This window comes from Phoxinus phoxinus (assembly GCF_949152265.1).
Source record: "Phoxinus phoxinus genome assembly, chromosome: 22".
NCBI lineage: Eukaryota > Metazoa > Chordata > Actinopteri > Cypriniformes > Leuciscidae > Phoxinus > Phoxinus phoxinus.
The window spans coordinates 26,931,180-26,957,757 of NC_136897.1; the positions used below are offsets into that span (position 1 = coordinate 26,931,180).

A 26,578-nucleotide genomic window follows, 5' to 3' on the forward strand; every position below is an offset into this window, starting at 1 on the left:
GATACAACGGTATTAGCCGAATAATTACGTTGCAGCGTTGCTATTACTAGGCCTATCTCTCTTTACCTGCTTGCCACTTGTGTTTGTCCTCTTGAAAATAAATCTGTAAGCTTGGCACATTTGGCAGCATCCTCCTCCAATGCCTTTCTTTTTTTCAACCTGGCTTTTTCAGCCCCTCCTGGCCTCTTCATCCCATACTCCCTGACGCGTACCGTTACGGTAGGGCCGGTGCCTCACATGGAACAACCCATGCAGAGGCTGCGCGCTGCGGTGTCCGAATGCGGAACGCGTGTAGCCTAATATTGTAACTAACGTGACAAATGTAAAAAAAAAAAAAAAAAGATCGACCGGCCCAAAAGTGAAGCGGCCCACCGGGAATTCTCCCGATTCTCCCGATTACCCACTCCGGGCCTGCGGACAGGTGTGTGTGAACGCCGATAAAGAGGACACACTTCTGTTCTGTGAGGATCATTCAGCGCTGAGTGTGGGAAAACCCCTCTCAGTGCATTTGTATGAACACAGTGAGCTGCTCAATGATTTCATGTACACATGGGTTTGAAAATAGCTTCTCAAATATAAGGTTGGACACATCTGGTCAAGGCAGTCAAGCTATATAAATGCAATGCAGACATACTGTATGGCATTTGCCACTTCTCTCCCATGGCATCATGGTAAAGTGTCAATCGAATGCACACTCCAGTATCTTAGCAGTATAGGCCGTCCAGGTACTTTTTGCAAGCTTTGGTGAAATATATAAGAAAACATGAAAACCTGAATTTTTGCAATATTGCATCAAAACTTTTTTTTTTTAGTTCTCCAATATTTTACCAGTTTATTTAACTGATATTTTTTTGCATCATCATCATCATCCAGTCGGGATGTTTGCCTCCAGATGGCCGGTGACGTCAGGAAGAACAGAGTCTTCAGCGGCACTAATGCTTCATTCAGGACTCTGGATGCTTTTGTGCTCCATTGATGTGAAGACAGAGAGTCAGTGTGGGAACCTCACATGAGATCTACTCACACTGACCAACACACACACACACACACACACACACACACACACACACTTCATCATCAGGCTGTAACGTCACTGCAGAAATCATAATGCTGAAGATCATACATTAAAATATGATTAATGAATTAGAAAGTGAGAAGACATGCTGTTTTCTTTAAAGAACTTAATCAGTAGTAGTATTTTGCAACATCCATTAATCCAATCCCAATAATGCTGTAGTAGATTGCTCAATTAAAACAAGAAAACTGCTTAGATAATTAAAATAATACTCTCCCTTCCACCTGCTCCCCTGAGACACACAGATAGAGGATCATTGAGCGTCGAGCATGTGGCGGCCCACATCCCTCATTGTCTGGTCGAGCTCTTCCATTGGCTCCAGACTGTGAGAAACTCCAACAAGCTCAAGCCTCACACATTCATATGGAGATTTGTGAGTATAAATAGAGGATCTGCAGCCGCTGTGAATCAGACTCGCTCTGCACAGAGATCTACAGCACAGAGATCCAGACATGACACCTACAATCATCTCAAAGGAGCATCTCCCTCTCAACAACAAGGTACATCACATGATCCTCCTCACAGCAACATCACATCCGCAGCGTTCACGACTCTTCTCCATCACTGCTTATTCCAAGACACGTTCCTGATGCTTTTCTGTCTCCATCTGCAGCTGAGAAAGCCAATAGTGGAGAAGATGCGGGGCAGAGATGCTCTCATCAGCAGCTCAAGTGTCTTCTGGCTCCAGAGCTCCTGATTCCCAGCTGGAGAAAGCAGAAATCCTGGAGATGACGCTCACAGCTCCAGTTCACATGCTGTCAATCAAGGCTTCTCCAGGAGTGTGTGTGAGATCCAGAGATGAGATGAAGACACAGAGCCAGAGAAGAAGCTCTTCCAGAAGCCGCAGACATCATGTGATCAGAACAGGAGGGAAAGTGTCGTGCCTCGGCTGCTCAGACCAGAACACCTTCAGCAAAGAGATGAAGGCCAACAAGAGCGCCACCTGGAGGCCGTGCTAGATCTCACAGCGGCCAGCGGCTCACACTGAACATCTATAGACTCTTCTATCTTCTCTTTTTGAGAACCAGCGGCAGCATCTACAGAAACACTTCCTCCATCCATCAGCCTCAGCAAAGGCGTTGATTTATCCTGTAGCGCCCTCTGAAGGAACACACACACACACACGTGGAAGCCAAGTCTACATTAGAGACCGAGGATGTGGACACATTTCTGATCTATCAGTCAGATTTATCATTCACATCTGTGTTAGATGTCATTAATGTTATTTCCGTCACTGGAAATGTATTGTGTATTGTTGAATACATTACTACACCTTCTAAGGCAAATCACCATGATATAAATCTTTGCTTTATGTGAAGTACAAATATATCCCATAATGGGAACTGGTTTTGAATATTTTATCAGTATGATAAACACTCTGTTGTCCTCATAGGACATTTGATCATCACACGTAAAGGTGGTTCAGTGTTTTTTCTGCCATTAAAATGCTATGAACACACTTCTGCTGAGTGTGACGTACATGTCCTGATGTGTTTTCCTTTACTGGAATATCTTAACTGTTGAGTATCTTCACATTTAAGCTCTAACAGTTTATGTTAAGCTTTGGTATGAGCCCTCATTAATAATAATGATTTGTGGTAAATCATCTGTCACATGACTTTTGTAAAGTTTATTAATATTTTGATGTGAGTTCCCATATGTGATTAATGTGTTTTGGAGATCTCTTCATGCAAATGCTGTGATATGTTATCACCACCCTTTTATTTGCATTAATGATCACAAAATAAATAAATACAAAATCAAATGTAATTCTGCTCTGTCATGGAATTAATTTGTGTTCTTAGAGTGGAATTATAATGAAGAAGAAAAAAATATATAGCCTCAGCTTTTATTAGATTGATTTCTCTTATAATGTTGATATAGCCTATCTTAATCAATAATTATAACACAAGCTAAATGATAAACGTCATCTAAAAGCACGTTTGGCACAAAAAAATACATCTTCATGGAATAATTGTATATACGGCATGAATTGAAAATCTCGAACCTTTAGTTTTAATTACATTTTCAGATTATGCTTTTGTAAATATTCTCATCAAGATTGCTTCTAAAATGTACAAAAGGTCAGGATATAGATAGATGCTGTAATTATTTTCATTTAAAATGAGATCACTATGGGAAATTATGCAAATTAGGTCCTGAACATTTTAACATTTCATATTTCTATAGACCTTATGTAGCCCCGCCCCTTTTCAGCGCTGCGCTCGTTATCTTTTGTCTTCCGGTCTGTATTTTCACTGCGATCTTGCGTATTTATGAATGAACGACTCGTTTTAAAATCTTCCCGGTCTACTGAAATTTTGTAATACATCTGATTTAAACATTACAGTCCTCATGATAACTTTAGTTAACTTTACATTAAGTAAATCCACTTCAAAAGCAAATTACTCATGGACAGCAATGCCATGATAGAAATAAACAGAGCGACCGCAAAAACGGAAGTACAAAGACAATATTCTAAAGATGGCGGCGCCCTCGATTTTTTCTCTGGCGCATAATAGCAAACTGCTTAAAGTGACAGATATATTTTGCTTATTGCTCACATTTTAATAATAATACATCGTTTTATGAAAGGAAACTGTAAACAATCTGATGTTTTGAATTCACGTATTTAAATACTAGGTAAATATATTTTATCTTCAAAATACAACATGACAGAAAGGTATGTCAACACTTTGCATATGAATCAGATTCTAATTGATTCATATTTCCTGCGTTAGGGAGCAACTAACAGCCGGTTTGATCAGGTTAAGACAGTGAACGTTTGAGACGTGTGTCTGCTGTGGGTTTCAGGACACACGTCTATTGTTGTGTAATTGAATTGAGTGAATGAAGAGAGCGTGAGAGAGAGAACTATCAGAGACAATAGACCTCAACTAAGAGACCAGGGGTCAGAGGTCAGCATGAATAGATTGGACTATAACTTTACACTATATGATCATATACTAATATTATACATTTTAAAATGAAAAGGACAAAATCAAATGCTTTATTTAAAGAAATTAGTCTTCAGATTAATGTAAAAATGTATGCGTATTATAACAAGTATTGAGCCGCAGAGGCGTGAGAAAGCCTGTAGGGAATCTGTCCCGCATTACGACTCATTATCATGTGAATAGACACACTTCTATTGTTGTGTGTGTGTGTGTCAGTGTGAGAAACTCTGGAGAACAGAGTCACAGTTCTAGTGTCATCAGCATCCTAAACCCAAACACAACCTCAATATTTGACACACACAAGAGAGTCGACACACTTATGGATATTCACACACATGCATGATGCATTTACATGATGTCATATTCATGATGTCATCAGCAGTGTGATCAGAATCAGCAATATCACTATTAATTTTCCTGTATGCATCATCAACTTTTACAATGACTAAGCTTTTGCATCCGGTACTTAAGAAACTTTTGTCATCAAATTGCAAAACTTTTTCACAGATGCAACTACAAATCTTATTTGATGCTAAAAATTTTTTTATTAAAAGTGCTATTTTATATTCCATAATATGCAGTAAAAATGTATATTTGCAAGAAAATAATTGTGATAACTCCCTGACTCGGGAAACGAGCATCATAAACTTTTGCAATGACTAAGCTTTTGCATCAGATACTTAAGACACTTCTGTCATCTAAACGCAAACATCTCACAAACACAACTAAAATCTTATTTGATTCTAAAAAAGAAAAAAGAAAAGAAAAAGTTTTTTTTTGGCATATTCCATTCTAAATTTAGGAAAGTTGCATATTTGCAAGAGAATAGTAGTGATCATAAAGTGTGTGATAACTGACGCGTTTGCCTCCAGATGGCCGGTGACGTCAGGAAGAACAGAGTCTTCAGCGGCACTAATGCTTCATTCAGGACTCTGGATGCTTTTGTGCTCCATTGATGTGAAGACAGAGAGTCAGTGTGGGAACCTCACATCAGATCTACTCACACTGACCAGCACACACACACACACACACACACACACACACACACACACACACACACACACACACACACACACACACACACACACACATCTGGAGTCTGAGACAAAGGAGACAATGACGTCTGAATTCCACTGCACAACTCTTTAGATACAAGCGCATTAATCTATACTAAAAACACATTTCTTTAAACTGCAGTTTGTATATAAATATTTAGAGCACTGTTTATTGTCAGTGTAAGTGCAACACACATATGTGCAACTAAAACAAGGTCACCATAAATAAATGAATAAACACATTTTATATATATATATATATAGCTCCTTCACACGTGTTGATGAGTGTGTGTTGCTTCAGTGACATTGATGTGAACACCAGATCTACAGGTCAGCACTTTCCCAGATTCTCCCCTGAGACACACAGATAGAGGATCATTGAGCGTCGAGCATGTGGCGGCCCACATCCCTCATTGTCTGGTCGAGCTCTTCCATTGGCTCCAGACTGTGAGAAACTCCAACAAGCTCAAGCCTCACACATTCATATGGAGATTTGTGAGTATAAATAGAGGATCTGCAGCCGCTGTGAATCAGACTCGCTCTGCACAGAGATCTACAGCACAGAGATCCAGACATGACACCTACAATCATCTCAAAGGAGCATCTCCCTCTCAACAACAAGGTACATCACATGATCCTCCTCACAGCAACATCACATCCGCAGCTTTCACGACTCTTCTCCATCACTGCTTATTCCAAGACACGTTCCTGATGCTTTTCTGTCTCCATCTGCAGCTGAGAAAGCCAATAGTGGAGAAGATGCGGGGCAGAGATGCTCTCATCAGCAGCTCAAGTGTCTTCTGGCTCCAGAGCTCCTGATTCCCAGCTGGAGAAAGCAGAAATCCTGGAGATGACGCTCACAGTTCCAGTTCACATGCTGTCAATCAAGGCTTCTCCAGGAGTGTGTGTGAGATCCAGAGATGAGATGAAGACACAGAGCCAGAGAAGAAGCTCTTCCAGAAGCCGCAGACATCATGTGATCAGAACAGGAGGGAAAGTGTCGTGCCTCGGCTGCTCAGACCAGAACACCTTCAGCAAAGAGATGAAGGCCAACAAGAGCGCCACCTGGAGGCCGTGCTAGATCTCACAGCGGCCAGCAGCTCACACTGAACATCTACACTAGATCTGGAGCTCAACTCGGACCACATTGGTCATAAATATGCATTTACCTGTAAAGCTCTCGTGCTTGTTTTTAATTTTTCTTACAACATATTGTATGTACCTTTATTTGGGCTTTAATAAGTTTTTTTAATTTCTTTCAAATGTGAAAGATTCTTCTCTAATCTGAACAACATGTTTTGTTTTTCTAAGTGTGGCCAAGATTTGGCCAGCGTCCAATATTTGGACATAATATTAATGATTGTTTTCAATCCTATTGAGATTTATTTGAAACCCAACTGGGCTTGTGTTTGTGTTTCTAAGGAAATAATATGCAGATTGTATCAGATCTGATATTGTAGAGATCATAAAGATTGTGACTCAAGAGGTTATACTTCATCTTTCTATCTGTACCATGTACTGTGCTTTTATTACTGCCTTTTATAAGGACGTTTACTTTCTTTTAAGTAAATGTGAAAACCTTTTCACTGTGTAGGTGAAATCCAGTTTCCTTCTGTGAAGGAATTATGAACTGAAAAGGCCATTGAATGTATTTCAATCAGTCTGTGGCGAAATTAAACAATCAAAAAAAATCTCTGCTTTTGTCTATTCATTTTTAGACTATTAAACTATTTTCATTATGTATGAATGATTCAGTGATCACACTCAGTATTATTCCTGTGTGGGTTTATTTATCTGCTCATGATGGCATTCTTGAGTTGTTTTTAATGAGATGAAGAGTTAAAAATATGCTTTCACTGCATTTTTGTTTGCATGTTGCCATTGGAAAGTGATGTGCTGTGGGTCATATAGAGGACGGCATTAACTCAGCATCTTTAACTAATGAAAATGCCTTTGCAATTATCATTATTATTATTACTCTGAAACCCACAGGAATGTTTTAAAAGGCCTTTGGATATTCAGGTTTGGGAGGGAATGTGACATAAATGGCATTGAGTGATTTGATTCTGATGTGTAAAAATTTTAATATTGTGTAAAAGGTCATTGATTTCAGTAATTCAACTTAAAAGGTGAAACTAATATATTATATAGACTCATTACATGCAAAGTGAGATATTTCAAGCCTTTATTTATAATTTTGATGATTATGGCTTACAGCTTATGAAAACCTTTTCACAATATTCTAATTTTGAATTTGGGGTTTTCATAATCTGTAAGCCATAATCATCCAAATTATAACAAATAAAGGCTTGACATATCTCACTTTGCATGTAATGAGTGTATATAATATATTAGTTTCATCTTTTAAGTTGAATTACTTAAAGAAATGAACTTTTGCACCATATCCTAATTTTTCGAATTTCACCATATATATATAGCCTATATATAATTTTTATATTTGTTTATTTTTCTGTCTTGACTGCATGGACAAAAAAATGACTTGTTGACACAGAAAATTAAATGATTTTTAAACTGATAGACATTTTAAATGTACATGTATGTTGTTCTATTCATACAAAGGGGACTTTGTGTTTAAAGCTGCAGACTAACTGGTCAATTTGGATTTTTATTTAACTTAATTTTTCATGACTATAGACCATTTTGCAAGATGTAAACAACACTGGTCCAGAAACACTTCCTGGTTCAGTTTGTAACTTGTTTCTTTATTTCACATGTAAAGAAAACATCTTAAAGATGTTTGATTCAGTTTTATATGTTCTGTTGGTTGTATTTTATCCCAACATGTGTGTAGTTTTAAAAAACTGAAAGAGGAAGTGCTTCTGGACCAGTGTTGTTTACATCTTGCAAAATTGTCTATACTGGGGTTTTAAACATTTGAGACGGTCGAAAACAAGTCTGTTATTTCTCCTTTCAGAGTCCCAAAATATTGAGATTTATTGAGGGTTTTTGGGATGCTAATGACACTGAGCTGTGACTCCGGGTACCAGAGCTTTCCCACACTGAACAATAGACATGTGCCTATTCAGATGCTAATGACCGCTTGATCCTATAATAAAAATTCCCTCGGGAGACTGTTGAATGCTTGTCATCTAAAGACAAGATAAACCCCCATTGACTACAGGTTGACGTACGCATGTGACGTGTATAGATGTGCACCGAATCACTGCTGTGGATCTTCAGGTGACATTAATGCAACTTAAACACTTAAAGGGAAGCTAAATGCTGCGTTTACAGGATTTATATCATTAACAAAATCCCAGCTAACAAAAATATGATCTTAGAACGTTTACTCACATTCTGAACAAGGTAAAACATTATTCCTGAATGTTCTCTGAATGTTAAAAACAGTTTTTTTAAAAAATATTATTTAATATTATTTTTACACTCTAAAAATGCTGGGTTGTTTCAACCCAATTTTGAGTCAAATATAGACAACCCAAACCATTACATTTTTAAATTACATTTTTAACCCAACGTTTGGGGTTTGTCCATATTTGACCCAAAATTGGGTTGAAAGAACCCAGCATTTTTTTAGAGTGATGTGAAGATTCCATTGCAGCAACTTTGTTACTTTTGAATGCTCTCTGAAAATTCTAAAACAAACAGTTCCATTTAAAATTGTAAGATGAACGTCAAGCTAAAACATTTTTGAAAAAAGTTAAAAATGCAACAACAAAAAAATTATATAGACTAAAATATCTTTCATATTTGAATTAAGCCTTTTTTTGGGGGGGGGGGGGGGGGGGCTTTACATTTATGGGCACAAATGGCACCAATTTTGCTTTTACAAAAAATTAGTCAACTAATAAATGAGTATAGAAAAGTGCAAACCAACCATGTACATCTTTCCTAAAGGCTCATTTGTTTATAGTATTTTCGTTTTGAATCAGTATTAAATATTAAATAGCAACGCTCTTTTCCGAGTCTTTTTAATAATGTCAGTATTCTGTGCATGTGGGCAAAAGTTGGAGGAATAGTGCAGGATGATGGCATGATAAAAGTTTCATGAGGTCACTCCCTTGACCTCTGACCCCTTGGTCTCTTAGTTGAGATCTATTGTCTCCCTGAGGGTTTGTTTTTAACAGCCTGTTCATTCTCTCAATTAAATTAAACAACAATAGATGTTTGTCTACTGCACGTCACATTCATATGCACTTTATGTAAAGCTTTTACTGTAAATAACGGCTGCTTCTTTCAATATTTATCTAGCATTAGTGACCCCTAAAAGTATTAGTAGTGTTATATTTTGCTATCTAATGCAATGTCATTCAGGCATTTAGTTTGACTTCAGTGTTTAAACACTTCGAGACATCTTAGAAAATACATGAAACCACATAGTTGAGTTGAGATCAGTTTATTTTTCTTTACGTATGGAAAATATTTCTCATACACAGGACTTTCATATTGAAAGCATTTGTTTCAAACCAGCGGCTTCATTAAACTGAAGCTCTGAGCAGAGAGACGCTCTCTGGAGGACAACACTAATGTGAACATACAGTAACACATTATATCAGATTTACAATAACGTAAATACAGTTAACATATACAGCAGTACATAGAGTTTACATGCATAGATGAAGATCTATATAAACAATATTCATAAACCCTCATGGAGGGATTGCACATTCTTTTCAGAATCAAAAAAATGAAATTTCATTTATTACTGTAAAACTCCTCATTGAGGGCATAATTTTTCAAATTAACATAAAAAATTATCAGGAAATTTGCCAGTTGCAAAAACGAATACGGTTTCAACATGAAACCAAAATAAAGCTGATTTGACTTTATAGTCACACAATTAATCACCTCAAAGGTGAAAATTATGCTCAAAGGATATGAAAAATGCAGTTTAATGCACTTTTATACTAATTATTAGTGGCATCAAGGTATTTTACAATACAAATTATTTTTCAAACTAAAAATAGTTAAAGGACATTTTCTCAAAAAGAGAAAAGAGAAGTCTTTATAAAAGATCGAATCATAGAATCATCATTAATGTAAAAGTCAATGTTGTCTAATATAGACGTCAGTAAATGTTCCCATCAGGAACTCTTGAGTCTTCACAGAAGATCGGATCATCAGCACTTTTGCAGCACAAATATCTCTTCCAAACTGGAACTCATGAAACAGTTTTTCTCCAGAAGAGAAGCTGAAACGCCACAGTCACTGAGTCTAGTGTAGATGTTCAGTGTGAGATCTAGCACGGCCTCCAGGTGGCGCTCTTGTTGGCCTTCATCTCTTTGCTGAAGGTGTTCTGGTCTGAGCAGCCGAGGCACGACACTTTCCCTCCTGTTCTGATCACATGATGTCTGCAGCTTCTGGAAGAGCTTCTTCTCTGGCTCTGTGTCTTCATCTCATCTCTGGATCTCACACACACTCCTGGAGAAGCCTTGATTGACAGCATGTGAACTGGAACTGTGAGCGTCATCTCCAGGATTTCTGCTTTCTCCAGCTGGGAATCAGGAGCTCTGGAGCCAGAAGACACTTGAGCTGCTGATGAGAGCATCTCTGCCCCGCATCTTCTCCACTATTGGCTTTCTCAGCTGCAGATGGAGACAGAAAAGCATCAGGAACGTGTCTTGGAATAAGCAGTGATGGAGAAGAGTCGTGAACGCTGCGGATGTGATGTTGCTGTGAGGAGGATCATGTGATGTACCTTGTTGTTGAGAGGGAGATGCTCCTTTGAGATGATTGTAGGTGTCATGTCTGGATCTCTGTGCTGTAGATCTGTGCAGAGCGAGTCTGATTCACAGCGGCTGCAGATCCTCTATTTATACTCACAAATCTCCATATGAATGTGTGAGGCTTGAGCTTGTTGGAGTTTCTCACAGTCTGGAGCCAATGGAAGAGCTCGACCAGACAATGAGGGATGTGGCCGCCACATGCTCAATGATCCTCTATCAGTGTGTCTCAGGGGAGAATCTGGGAAAGTGCTGACCTGTAGATCTGGTGTTCACATCAATGTCACTGAAGCAACACACACTCCTCATTAGAGACACGCGGCGTCAGTGACTCCTGCATCGCCTCACATCACATCATTCCTGCACATGGATTCTCAATTACTGTGTAAAGCAGTGTTTAATGCACATTCCTAAGGTTAATATCAAACTAGAATATTAAATGTATTCAGTATATAAACTGATTAACCAATTAGATCAATTCAAATCATACTTTATTTATGGAGCGCATTTAAACACCACAGATGATGAACCAAATTACTGAACAATTTAAGAATAAAGTTTAAAGTAGAGAAAAACAGAAAGAGAGGAACAAGAAATCAAATATTACAATAAAAACCAAAAAACCAAACTGTTCAAATGCTTTCTAGTTTCCATTGTGACAGGATTGTTAGACATATCTGGATTTATGCATGAAGTTCAAGTCTTTATGGTGTCCTAATTTATGATCAGCTGTAGTGACGTCACAGCCTGATGATGAAGCAGATGTGTGTGTGTGTGTGTGTGTGTGTGTGTGTGTGTGTGTGTGTGTGTGTGTGTGTGTGTGTGTGTGTGTGTGTGTGTGTGTGTGTGTGTGTGTGTGTGTGTGTGTGTGTGTGTGTGTGTGTGTGTGTGCTGGTCAGTGTGAGTAGATCTCATGTGAGGTTCCCACACTGACTCTCTGTCTTCACATCAATGGAGCACAAAAGCATCCAGAGTCCTGAATGAAGCATTAGTGCCGCTGAAGACTCTGTTCTTCCTGACGTCACCGGCCATCTGGAGGCAAACGAGTCAGTTATCACACACTTTATGATCACTATTATTCTCTTGCAAATATGCAACTTTCCTAAATTTAAAATGGAATATGCAAAAAAATATGGTTACACTTTATTTCGATAGTCCACTTTAGACATTCTACTAACTATGAGTAACTTTGCAACTACATGTCAACTAACTGTCATTAAAGTATTAGTACACTGCCAGTAGACTGGTAGGTTATGGTTAGGTGTTAGGCTTCGGGTTAGGAGAATAAGTTGAATTGTAGTTGCCAAGTTATTTATAGTAGAATATCTGTTGGGGGATCATCAAAATGAAGTGTTAGCAGATATTAAGCAGACAGTGTACTAATACTCTAATGACAGTTAGTTGACAAGTAGTTGCAAAGTTACTTATAGTTAGTAGAATGTCTGAAGTGGACTATCGAAATAAAGTGTTACCAAAAATATATATATTTTTAGAATCAAATAAGATTTTAGTTGTGTTTGTGAGAGATGTTTGCGTTTAGATGACAGAAGTGTCTTAAGTATCTGACGCAAAAACTTAGTCATTGCAAAAGTTTATGATGCTCGTTTCTTGAGTCAGGGAGTTATCACAATTATTTTCTTGCAAATATAAAATTTTCATGCATATTATATTTATTATGGAATATGCAAAATAGCACTTTTAATTTCCTTTTTTTTTGCATCAAATAAGATTTTAGTTGCATCTGTGAAAAAGTTTTGCAATTTGATGAGAAAAGTTTCTTAAGTACCGTATGCAAAAGCTTAAAAAATAAAAATATGCAATTTTCCTTAATTTAGAATGGGATATGCAAAAAAAAAAAAAAACGTATTACTTTTTTTTTTTTTATCAAATAAGAATTTAGTTGCGTTTGTGAGAGATGTTTGCGTTTAGATGACAAAAGTTTCTTAAGTACCGGATGCAAAAGCTTAGTCATTGTAAAAGTTGATGATGCATAAAGGAAAATTAATAGTGATATTGCTGATTCTGGTCACACTGCTGATGACATCATGAATATGACATCATGTGAATGCATCATGCATGTGTGTGAATATCCATAAGTGTGTCGACTCTCTTGTGTGTGTCAAATATTGAGGTTGTGTTTGGGTTTATGATGCTGATGACACTAGAACTGTGACTCTGTTCTCCAGAGTTTCTCACACTGACACACACACAACAATAGAAGTGTGTCTATTCACATGATAATGAGTCTTAATGCAGGACAGATTCCCTACAGGCTTTCTCACGCCTCTGCGGCGCAATACTTGTTGAACAAAAAACATGATTCTTTAAATTAATTAGAAGTTTTTTTTTTTTTTTTTATCAAGCATTACAATCAATAACACTTTGTTCATTACTCTACAATACACACATGCCTCTCACCGGTGCTTTAACTTTAGGCCTGCCAGTCAATTTAATGAGAACAATGGTATGATCTTCATGAGATATATTTTAAAATCAGAACATATATTTATTTCATTTGTGGGCAAAATAAACCCTAGCACAGAATGAACATGGTGCTCAGATCTATAAATACATGGACAGGAAATATTGATTCAAAACAATATTCCAAAAAATATTAGTGAAGCTCTGAGGGCTTTTTCACTGGATCCGACAGTTATAATGAAAATATCATGATTATGGGTTACATATAAAAAGACACATCCAAACTAACCAAATCACATTAGCTTTCATATTAAACATCACACCAGATGTTAAATCACTCAATTTATGAGGTCCAAATATTGAAAAGTAAATGAAATAATATTTATGATAATAAATATTTAATAGAAATAGACATTGATGTTTATATTATATATGAACATAAATAAAAGTTTATTGCATATTACTGAGTATTAATATTCCAAACTCAAGTTTTGTTTGAATTTGATGATGTTATATTGTGTCCTTAATAAATAAATAAAAATCAGGTGAAGTGAACTTTATGGATTGTGCTATAGACCAAACAGAATCAAGTATTCCTGTAATTATTGTAAGAATTACAAACTAGACTTAAGGTGTTGTAAGAATTTACTTTTTATTATAATAAATCATATTTGTTTGTTTCATATTTTAAGTTATTTTTATGTCTGGATATATAGGCTACTTAAAATAAATAAATAAATGCAGAGACAGAAATAAGATCAACTGATTTAATTGTCATGAATATTACTTTTGTCATTGAAGAAATGACATAATTCAGACATGTGATAATATATCACAACATGTGCTCGGAGAATCTCCAATATACATTTATGCCCTCAATAGAGCAAAGATTATACATCATAAAACAGTCTTTTCAAAAGACACATCAACATATTCAACAGAACTGAAGCGGCGTTTATGATTAAACAAACATTTCTCAGTTTGAGAAGAATGATCATTAAGAGATCAGAATAGTCACACGGCGACGGTAAAATATCAAAATATCAAACATGACAGAACTTTAACAATCACAGAATCTTTCAAACGATTCGTGAGGTTAAATAAACAGCACAATTCGCTTTTATAAAAGCAATTAAGATTAAAAATATTAATCAAAACAAACAGATTTAAAAAATAAATCACAGGTCCATTCATATAACATCTTCACTGAAGACAAATATGTATATTTAACAATATATTAGAGAATTTCCCCAAAACAGGAAAAACACAATGTCAAATTTCTCAAAGTCGATATTTTGATCACATGAGATATTTGATCAAGTCACACAATGCATCACCTCAAAGGTGAAAATTATACCCAAAGGATATGAAAGATGCAGTTTAATGCACTTACTAATTATTAGTGGCATCAAGGTATTTTGCAATACAAGTTATTTTTCAAACTAAAAATAGTTCAAGGACATTTTCTCAAAAAGAGAAAAGAGAAGTCTTTATAAAAGATCGAATCATAGAATCATCATTAATGTAAATGTCAATGTTGTCTAATATAGACATCAGTATATTCCCATCAGAGATAAAATATAAATCCTAAAGTCTCTCTATGAATATCATCTAAGAGGAAATAAAATATAACCCCAATTTGAGCCACAAACAGCACATAATAATTAATAATGAAGGAAGATTCTTGTCATCAAGAAATTATAACATTTCATATAACGTGCTGTGTAATCGACTCTTCATCAGCTTGTAGAACAAAGCTTGAGTATGCATCAGATTATGAATAGCCTTTAAAATAATAAAGAAAGTGTTTCCTTCACATCTTATCAAGATGCATTTAATGTAAAAGTCAATGTTGTCTAATATAGACGTCAGTAAATGTTCCCATCAGGAACTCTTGAGTCTTCACAGAAGATCGGATCATCAGCACTTTTGCAGCACAAATATCTCTTCCAAACTGGAACTCATGAAACAGTTTTTCTCCAGAAGAGAAGCTGAGACGCCACAGTCACTGAGTCTAGTGTAGATGTTCAGTGTGAGATCTAGCACGGCCTCCAGGTGGCGCTCTTGTTGGCCTTCATCTCTTTGCTGAAGGTGTTCTGGTCTGAGCAGCCGAGGCACGACACTTTCCCTCCGGTTCTGATCACATGATGTCTGCAGCTTCTGGAAGAGCTTCTTCTCTGGCTCTGTGTCTTCATCTCATCTCTGGATCTCACACACACTCCTGGAGAAGCCTTGATTGACAGCATGTGAACTGGAGCTGTGAGCGTCATCTCCAGGATTTCTGCTTTCTCCAGCTGGGAATCAGGAGCTCTGGAGCCAGAAGACACTTGAGCTGCTGATGAGAGCATCTCTGCCCCGCATCTTCTCCACTATTGGCTTTCTCAGCTGCAGATGGAGACAGAAAAGCATCAGGAACGTGTCTTGGAATAAGCAGTGATGGAGAAGAGTCGTGAAAGCTGCGGATGTGATGTTGCTGTGAGGAGGATCATGTGATGTACCTTGTTGTTGAGAGGGAGATGCTCCTTTGAGATGATTGGAGGTGTCATGTCTGGATCTCTGTGCTGTAGATCTCTGTGCAGAGCGAGTCTGATTCACAGCGGCTCCAGATCCTCTATTTATACTCACAAATCTCCATATGAATGTGTGAGGCTTGAGCTTGTTGGAGTTTCTCACAGTCTGGAGCCAATGGAAGAGCTCGACCAGACAATGAGGGATGTGGGCCGCCACATGCTCGACGCTCAATGAACACGCAGCTGCTTTCTAACAGATCTTTATTCTGGCGGCTGGAGTCTCAGAGACACACAGATTCACACACTTCTGTTTTCATCACATTAAATCACTCACACAATAGAAGTGTGTCGGTTCTCACAGGAGTAACTCGGTTCCCAAAGACTGAATCATCTGTGCCGTGTGTCGCACTGGACCATTAATACACTTTATAATAGCTAGGCTGTTGTGATAAAAAAATAATATATATATTATATATAAAATAATAATAAAAAAATCCTTTTAAATGTGAAAAACGTCTCAGGTTACAACTGTAACCTATGTTCCCTGAGAACAGGGAACGAGACAATACGTCATCGACGCTATGGGGAAACGCCTCAGGCGTGACAGGTGTCTGAAATCACAATCAAATCACGGCAATCACATTGACCGGCGACAGCCCGTGAATCATTAACGTGAATGATTAACGTGCGACCTGGAAGTATATAAGGGCGCCTTGCAAACATGACAAATCATCCTTCGTCTGAAGGGACTGTTTGGTAGGCAGGCCCCGAGGCATGGCAGGGAGACGTATTGTCTCGTTCCCTGTTCTCAGGGAACATAGGTTACAGTTGTAACCTGAGACGTTCCCTTTCGAAGGGAACTCAACAATACGTCATCGACGCTATGGGGAACGATATACCCACTCCGCCATGCTGAGGGGAGTGCATGCCAGGAGGCAGTGACAACTGTCAGAACCAGCAAGTTCAAATGAAATGCAAGAACCACTCACCCTCAGGTCACACTGGGCTGTCAGTGACAGCATTCCCTACGGTCATAGCCCAAGCTATAAGCCTAGCAGGAGGAACTCCAAATATGTAATCCGAAGGCCTACCTGGGCCTGCTCAAAGGCCTAGGACCACAACTTCAAATTAGAAGGGGTCCCTTCTAGGGAATGTGGCTAGGGAACCCGAGGGAACCCCAGCCAGTCACTATACGGGGGAATATACCACCCGAAATGCCACCAGGACGGCCTGACCTGGTGTCACTACGTCGGACACTTCAGTCTGGCCAAATTCCTGTCTGTCCGGAGACAGAGCCTCTGGACATTTGCCTTAGGTAAAGCATCCAACCCGAGGGACTGCGAAGCTGGCAGTGAACCTCAGGCCGGATCTCAGAGACGGGATATCCCGGAGAGTATGACTCAGCATAGTGCTTTAAACCCTTGCTAGAGAGGGGAGTTTCTCTACTCGATCCACGGATCTACCCAGTGTTTGTGTTTGAAACACTGAGGAGGCCTGTGAAGGCCTAGGGGCTGATCTAACTGGGAGGCCTCACGAGAGGCCTACAACCGTCTGACCAGACTCAAAAGTCCAACACTCATAGTGACCCTCAGTGAGGGGAGCAATGGACCGACTGGTAGGAAACCAGGCTGTAGGCAGAGTAAGAAGTTCCGGGAGGGAACCAGAAGCAGAGGATGAACACTTTAGTTGAGCCAGGGCACGAGCTCGCTTTTAGCAACAGCCTAATAAGGCCAGCTGAACTGATAGCAGGCGGCCACTAGCTTCCAGAACCCAGCATCGTTGGGGAACCACTCACAGGGAGGCCTGGCGAGGCCTACTACCTGATAACCACAGTATGTGGGAGCTCATATTCAGGAAGGCCTGGTGAGGCCTGTAACCTGATAACCCCAGTATGTGGGAGCTCATGACCAGGAAGGCCTGGTGAGGCCTGTAACCTGATAACCACAGTATGTGGGAGCTCATGACCAGGAAGGCCTGGTGAGGCCTGTCACCTGATAACCCCAGTATGTGGGAGCTCTCATGACCAGGAAGGCCTGGTGAGGCCTGTAACCTGATAACCACAGTATGTGGGAGCTCTCATGACCAGGAAGGCCTGGTGAGGCCTGTAACCTAGCGATCACAGTGTGTGGGAGCTCAAAACCAGGAAGGCCGGATGAGGCCTGTAACCTAATAACCACAATATGTGGGAGCCCACATTCAGGAAGGCCGGGTGAGGCCCGTAACCTGACATGTGGAGACTCATAACCAGGAAGGCCTGGTGAGGCCTGTAACCTGATAACCACAGTATGAGGGAACTCACCTTCAGGGAGGCCTGGTGAGGCCTACTACCTGATAACCCCAGCATGTGGGAGCTCATGACCAGGAAGGCCTGGTGAGGCCTGTAACCTGATAACCACAGTATGTGGGAACTACCTTCAGGGAGGCCTGGTGAGGCCTACTACCTGACAGCCACAATACTTGGGAGCTCACATTCAGGGAGGCCCGGTTAGCGGCCTACCACCTGATAATCACATTACGTGAGAACATGCCTTCAGGGAGGCCCGGTGAGGCCTACTACCTGATAGTAGGTCAGGCTAGCTGTCCAGTTGCCTGTCCTTTGGGCTTGCCTACAGGGAGGCCTGGTAAGGCCTACTACCTGATAGCCACCGTAAGCTGAATCTGGGTGACGGTTCGAAGGCGGCCTGCTAAGGCCAGCCCACTGGGGACTCGCCTATCAGGGAGGCCTGGTTGGGCCTACTAGCTGACAGCAAGTCAATCTGCTCCAAAGGTACACTGTTGGGAATCATACCACACCAACAAGTAAGTCCCACAATGTTGGGACTCACTTCCGAGGAGGCCTGTTTAGGGCCTACTACCCATCAGTGAGTCAACTGCCCGAACCACCAAGGCCAGCAACACTTTTTTGAAGTGAGCTGGCCTACAGCGCCCACTTGGGGGCTGCCCATACAGGAGGCCTGCTGAGGCCTACTACCTAATGGCGCAGCCTTCGTTGGCAGATAAGCTGTTTACACAGCGCCTACAGCATTCTGGTACCTAATCACATTGCCCATGGCAGTGTACTCAGCAAAAGCGCTAGCACCCTTTGAGCAAGGGGAGTACAACATACGCCACTCTGCCTCAATGGAGGCCCCAGAGCCAGGGGCCTACCATCTGTAAGCATGGGCGTCAGCTCATGGCAATGCTCTGGCTTCAGGGGAGCGTACTTCGACCAAAAAAGAAGTGAAGGCTAGAACTTTCCGCTCAACCCGAGCCATAGTGGTGCGAGGTAGGATAATACAGAACTGAAAGTGAAGGACTCAGACCTGCCCTGTATCACAGGGGAATACTCTCCACCTCACCCTGAGGTTTACCAGGGTGCGGGCCCGCCAGTGGCTCTAGGGGTGACAGAAAAAGTATCTGTGCCCAACCTAGGGGAGTGGGGCTTGTTTGTGAGCCAACCACCTACAACCCGACGCTTGAGCAGTAGCTCAGCGAGGTGAGTAAAGCCTATACTGGCAGCCCATATCCGTATGCTAGTTCTGCACGGCAGGGTCGGGCAGACAGACCCAGCCTCTTCGTGAGGCGAAAGGCGGCCTAACCCTGCTCAATAAAGACACATTGTACCGGGGAGGCCTATTTGAGGCCTAACCCAGGATCTTTATAAACCATGCCTCTGCACCACGCTGCATTACACTTGTCGCCCCAGAATGCAGAGAAGGGGGCGGGCCTTGGCCTAACGACTCCCATTGGAGGAGGCTGTCATACAGGGATGCTAGGAACCTATATTCACACAGTGAAGGTTCAGAGGCAGAAATGCTTAAGCAGAGCGCCTCCACTATCCCTGGCACAGCCTAGGCCAGCTACAGAGGCGGCCCTGGTGAGGGCCAGCCTGCAAGCATAGATCTACCTGAGGGCTCGGAGGAGCCACAGCCTTACTAGAAAAATAGTTATTATTTCATACAACTGGCTGCAGAATCGCTCAGCCCACTGAAAACCCAAACAGAGCTCAAGGGGGCGATGTACTCAGGAAGGAAGTCAGACGGTCCCATGGACCGGACATAAGATCTATCTGAAGCACTAGCGTCAGTCTATACTCCAAGATGAAAATCCTAGGGGAGGGAGACCAACTACTCTACCCTGAGGTGGCTAACAGCCCGAGGGCTAAGATAGTCGTTCTAGCCACCTAAAGGGGGACTTCAGGGCCCTAATAATCCAAAAATGTACCTTACATGACCCCATAGCTCTATACAGGGAACGAGGTCTGTAGAGAGATAAATTTTAGTGTTAGTTGCACACAAAATTACTCTTAAAGAAGACCACTCAGCTCACCTGCGGCGTGCGAAGTGAAGACTTACCAGACAGTTCTTTATGAACATGGGGTCTACCACCTTTACATGCCTGAAAGAGGCACTCTCCTAACCAAGCAGAGGCAGGCCAACAGAACATTGTTCTAACCATGAGCCCAGCCTCAGGCCTGATGTAGAAAGCGTCTGGGGAGTCGGGGAAGAGAGGAGAGGGCTAAGATATAATCACGCCCTCAGGGGGAGGTGATCCATGCCGATGCTGTGTGCAATCGTGCTGGATCACCTCCCTCAGATCCCTCTTCTTGCGGGAGTTGCACCTCTACAGCGATCTACTCCTCCACGGAGGAGGCGCACGAGAGGCGACACTGGCTCTCTGGCCCTGTCTAAGGTCCCCGGACCATGATGGGCCAGGCCCTCCCGTCTGTCTGGGTGTGGATACGGATCTCAGCGGTATGTATTTGTCCTAATACAGCTGAGCGCGCCCTCGCCTCTCTGAACTTTCCAGCCACCGCCTACACGGAGGTGCCAAAAAGCTCAGAGGGCGAAAGCAGCGAATCGAGGAGAAAGACTTTCTCTCTTCTCCCCGATGTCGGCCAGGTTCACTCCGTGGCGCAGCTCAGTAACCGCCTCAGGGGCCCCACCCCCTGGACGAGATCCCCCAGCAGATTGGCCTGGTGTACCTGCAACACCGCCATGATGTGCAGGGTAGCACCGGCCTGACCCGCTGGCGTGTATGCTCTGCCATTCAACTGGCAGGGTTTGAGCTCTCAGTGTAGACGCCTGTCCAGACACGAGATAGTTGCAAACGTCTCGTCAATGGGCGGCATCGACACATACCCATGCTCTCCTATCACCTCAACATCAGTGAGACTAGCCCGCTGATGTCGGTGGACACGGGCAGAGTATGGGTTCTTCCATGTCCTCTTGATCTCAGTATGAGATCGGGAAGAAATGAAAGGCTCACCTGAGCTAGTGGTTTTATGACTGGGGAAAAAACGCTCTCATAGTGAGCGATTTTTCCCCTAACGTTACCATAAAACCACCAGTTCAGCATACACGGGGCAGGGTGGCTGAGAAGATTGATTATCACCACCCTCATCAGCCATCTCCTGTTTGTCCGGAAAAGCACTCACTGCTTAATCTCGTCAGCCGCCACATCGTCTGAGAGGATTATACCCCTCTCAAGGCGATCGGCGGGCTTCATCTGGGATCCCTTTTTTTTTTTTTTTTTTTTTAACACCCAGACGCTGAGCCCTCTTCTCTCAAGGAGAGGGTCAGACGAGATCGGAGCGTTCTCAAAGAAAAACGCTCGCAATTGTACAGGCAGTTCCCTCAAGAACTGCCTGTGCGCGCTCTTCCTTCCCAGACAGAAAAAGCACAGTTGAAAACACTCAGCCTTCTCAGTGCATTTCATAAATACCTGATTTTCAAAAGCGGTTACAGACAAAACAGTCCCTGAAGACGAAAAGATGATTTGTCATGTTTGCAAGGCGCCCTTATATACTTCCAGGTCGCACGTTAATCATTCACGTTAATGATTCACGGGCTGTCGCCGGTCAATGTGATTGCCGTGATTTGATTGTGATTTCAGACACCTGTCACGCCTGAGGCGTTTCCCCATAGCGTCGATGACGTATTGTTGAGTTCCCTTCGAAAGGGAACTTAACTTGTATATCACTATATTATTCTTTAAATTGCCCGGATAAAAATGTTTGATAAACAAAGAAACCTTTTGCACAGAAGTGATTTTGAAGTGAACGTGAATGACGTGGGAAACGCTTGCAGATCAAAACTACTTAGAGTTTAAATCCCTGGGGTTTTATTAGTATTTGTCCGTCTCATTATCATGTGAATAGACACACTTCTATTGTTGTGTGTGTGTGTCAGTGTGAGAAACTCTGGAGAACAGAGTCACAGTTCTAGTGTCATCAGCATCATAAACCCAAACACAACCTCAATATTTGACACACACAAGAGAGTCGACACACTTATGGATATTCACACACATGCATGATGCATTTACATGATGTCATATTCATGATGTCATCAGCAGTGTGACCAGAATCAGCAATATCACTATTAATTTTCCTGTATGCTTCATCAACTTTTACAATGACTAAGCTTTTGCATCCGGTACTTAGGAAACTTTTTCATCAAACTTTTTCACAGATGCAACTAAAATCTTATTTGATGCTAAAAAAAAGGAAATTAAAAGTGCTATTTTGCATATTCCATAATAAATATAATATGCAGGAAAATTTTATATTTGCAAGAAAATAATTGTGATAACTCCCTGACTCGGGAACTTTTGCAATGACTAAAATTTTGCATCAGATACTTAAGACACTTCTGTCATCTAAACGCAAACATCTCACAAACACAACTAAAATCTTATTTGATAAAAAAAAAGCAAATAAAACGTTTTTTTTTTTCTTGCATATTCCATTTTAAATTTAGGAAAGTTGCATATTTGCAAGAGAATAATAGTGATCATAAAGTGTGTGATAACTGACGCGTTTGCCTCCAGATGGCCGGTGACGTCAGGAAGAACAGAGTCTTCAGCGGCACTAATGCTTCATTCAGGACTCTGGATGCTTTTGTGCTCCATTGATGTGAAGACAGAGAGTCAGTGTGGGAACCTCACATGAGATCTACTCACACTGACCAGCACACACACACACACACACACACACACACACACACACACACACACACACACACACACACACACCTGGAGTCTGAGACAATGATGTGTGAATTCCACTGCACAACTCTAAAGCTTTAGATACAAATGCATTCATCTACACACACGAAACACAAAAAAATTGTAAATTCGAAGACTTTATGAATTGTAAATTCGGTTCGAAGAACGTATCAAACTGCGCAAGTCATTTCCATAAACAAAAATGATTTTGAAACATTTAGATATTTCAATGGTTCACCAACGGCCGATCTCATTGAATCCATGAACGGGTGTGTGTTTCTTTATGGTACCTGTCCTCCAATCAGCTTTATAATATAGACATTTTTAATGCCACATTTGAATAATAAGAAATTAAGAGAATTAGGCCCAGTTATTGGCCTGATCAGCTAAGCCATCCATAACACAAAACAAATCCTATAAATTAATAAAAGAACGCATATTATACAGACACATCATGTTTAATGGTATTTGATGATTTGTAGTTTCAAGAAAACGTTTGTAAAAGGAGTTATGATGCATGTTTGGGTTGATTTTCATTGCATTTACACTGTTGGAGTCGTGTTTCGAGCGTTTCTAAAAAATGCATCATTTTGGCAGAACAATTGGTTTCGAATTCACTGTACTCACAAAACATGCAAAAACTCAATTCAGTGTTACTGATTCTTAAATCTATCTTTAAACACCAAAACTTCTATTGCGAAGACATTAGAATATACCCACTGTGAGTCTTTCTTAATAAATCTATTTATCTTTGCATGATTCGTCTGTAAAATTTGAACTCCATTAGCTCTCAGACTCAATCTCTAAACATCTGACGACTTCTGAGACATTTCATGAGTTCAATCAGAGCAAAAGGGGTAAACAGATTTGGTGTGGCTCATAAACTCAATCTTGAATCAAGATCTCAGCTACTGTATATATATTTTTTTTATACATATACACACATATATATATATATATATATATTTTTTTTTTTTTTTTTTTTTTTACATGTTAAACTACTAAACTACTAAACTAAACTAACTAAACTAAATGCGTATGAAAAAAGCACACGGATGAACCTACCAGATTCTGAAGTGTGCATATTTGACACTACCATCCCATGAGGCCACGGGAGAGGATTTATGAATTGCAGTAAAGCGACGTAACTTAATGTTGCTAAGTCACATGATAAGGGCAATATTTCCAGATTACATTAAACTATATGTCTAAAAGAACGTACTTTTTTACTTTTTTACAACTAATTACTTCAAAATAAGTACCTACTCAAGAGAGTATGCTTATGCGATTTGAGACGCAGCCTGCCAGTCCTTCAACACTAAAGGTTCTCAGTATCGGCCGTCCTCACGCCCAACCAACATCAACCAACCAGTTATAGGGTTGAACCTTCCCAACAACACCATAAGAGGGAGACAGAGAGTGAGTGGAAAAACAAAAGCAAAAATGAATGACAAAAAAGGGCATTTCCAAATACCCACACTTGTCTGTGGTCTTGGCCATGGATATACATAATAAAGGCTAGATGTCTTACGGCGGAGTCTCTAACGTCATCACCGGCGGCCATCTTGTCACAGGCAAGCTTTCTGGGGGTCTCTGTGGTTCCTGATGTAAGGCGAGTGATCTGCACGAACACAAATACTCTTATCTCGCTGAAATCTTGACGGATTTACAAACGGATTGGTTTCTTACAAACGTTATTAACGTGGCTATAATTCTGGATGCTTGAACATGTTGAAATATATAATATTATAATTATTCATAAGTATGCAGTGTCATAACTACATCTCTGACGTTTATAACAAACCAACCCGTTTGAAAATTGGTAGAAAATTGAGCAGGTTATGGTTATTTAAAAAGTACATGCACCATTAAAACACAATGTTACGAGTGAGCGAGCTGACTGTGACAAGATGGCCGCCAGGGCGTCGACCTCCATTGGCCAGCAGCGCAGACGAGACATCTAGCTTTTATTATATATATATCTATGGTCTTAGCCACTTGAGAGCGCATACACACGACAGGAAGTAAGTGCGCCCAACCAACATCAACCAACCAGTTATAGAGTTGAACTTTCCCAACATCACCATAAGAGGGAGACAGAGAGTGAGTGGAAAAACAAAAGCAAAAAAAATTAATGACAAAAGAGATTTCCAAATACCCACACTTGTCTGTGGTCTTGGCCACTTGAGAGCGCATACACACGACAGGAAGTAAGTGCGTGCGCAAGACTAAAAATGCCAAAGCGCACACTGTCTTGAATACCACATCAGAGCGGTAATCAAAGCCAAGATTAGAATATCCCATCATGCATTAGGTTCGGGAAACCACATGCCCCGAAATTGCGAGATATAACGAGGAAAACATTCCACTGTAAATTAAATTAATTCGCTATTACAAGCAATTAGTAAAACTGTCTTTTTATTGGTGCAAAGGCTGTGTATCTTGTACAACATTTGCAACTGCTTTAGATCACATAATTAGAAGCACCACAATTATAAATTGTGTCTTCTGTACATATGGACTGACCAGACATTTAGAAGTTTCTTTTTAAAATGCAACGTATTGAAAATCAAAATAAAGCTCTGTAAACGCTTGCATTTTTGCAACACTATAAGCGTGTCCCATCAGGTAATCAAAAAGTTCTACACACACTTGTAGTCATCACGCTTATTGAACACTTGGGCCAAATACAGGAAGTGCGTCACGTAAGTAGAGAAGTGGTCAAGTGCAAAGACTGCAAGTGTGTGTATTTGAAGAGACCCAGAGAGTCGAATCTCATTATCTTGACCACTATTGTGAACTCCACAGACACATACTGTATTGAAGTGTGTTATTGCGTTAACTTAAAGTGTGTAATTGGCCAATATGTAATTCGGCAGCTAGGCGAAATAAAGTTTGGGTTTTTTCGATTTTATTTTATTTCAGTTAATGTTTATTTTGAGTAACAGAACTAAGTTAGCTATATGCATGTCATTGTTATAGGCCTAGGCCATGTTATTTTCTCTCCCAATACTTTTGCAACTTACAATTCTGGGTAACACTTTACTTGAAGGGGTGTGCATAAGACTGACATGACACATGTCATGAATATGAAGGAGGTTTTATGCATGTTTATGACAACTGTCATTAAGTGTAATTCGCTCAATTATGACATTTTTAACATTTTAGGCCATTATAACATTTGAATGAAAAAAACAATTTGTACCACTGTAGTTGAGGTCAAGAAAAATATTCATGTTTTATATTCACACACAGTTATAATGGCCTCATGACAGCCAATGTCAAAACCAACCACCTGACAGTTTAATGTAATGTTAACCCATAAAGCTAAGGTTTCTTAAGTTTGATAATTAATCTGCTATGTCATGTTTATGACATATTTATGACAATTTATGTTGTCTTGGTAATGTCAAGTTGTCATTACCAAGACACTGACAGGTTATGATGTATTGGTTTATGTCAAGTTGTCATAACAAAGACATCTCGGTAACACTTTACAATAAGGTTAAGTTATTAAACATTAGTTAATGTATTAACTAACAATGAGCAATACATTTGTTACAGTATTTATTAATCTTTGTTAATGTTAGTTAATAGAAATAAAGCGGTTCATTGTTTGTTCATGTTAGTTCACACTGCATTAACTCATGTTAACAATATTTGAATAAAGTATTAGTAAATGTTTAAATTAACATTAACAAAGATTAATAAATGCTTTATAAGTTCAGTTAATTATTAGTTAATGTTAACTAATGTAGTTAACTAATGAACCTTATTGTAACCGACATCTCAAACAATGTCATATTTGCATTAAAAATGTCATAATTGAGCGAATAACACTTAATGACAGTTGTCATAAACATGCATAAAA

At 40.1% G+C, this 26,578-nt stretch overlaps 3 pseudogenes across 3 annotated transcripts; 2 read left to right on the top strand and 1 right to left on the bottom strand.

Annotated features, from left to right (window-relative positions):
• The first annotated feature begins 1,344 nt into the window (after nucleotides 1-1,344).
• LOC306990893 lies at nucleotides 1,345-2,034 on the top strand (annotated as a pseudogene). The gene is made up of 2 exons: nucleotides 1,345-1,575; nucleotides 1,689-2,034. The product of its transcript is annotated as an uncharacterized misc_RNA (transcript).
• Nucleotides 2,035-5,478: 3,444 nt separating this feature from the next.
• LOC306990371 lies at nucleotides 5,479-6,721 on the top strand (annotated as a pseudogene). Its single transcript, XR_013800729.1, has 2 exons — nucleotides 5,479-5,709; nucleotides 5,823-6,721. The product of XR_013800729.1 is annotated as an uncharacterized misc_RNA (transcript).
• A 3,250-nt stretch (nucleotides 6,722-9,971) lies between these two features.
• LOC306990372 lies at nucleotides 9,972-10,992 on the bottom strand (annotated as a pseudogene). Its single transcript has 2 exons — nucleotides 10,765-10,992; nucleotides 9,972-10,651 (listed from the first exon to the last, which is right to left on the bottom strand). The product of its transcript is annotated as an uncharacterized misc_RNA (transcript).
• Nucleotides 10,993-26,578: the final 15,586 nt, after the last annotated feature.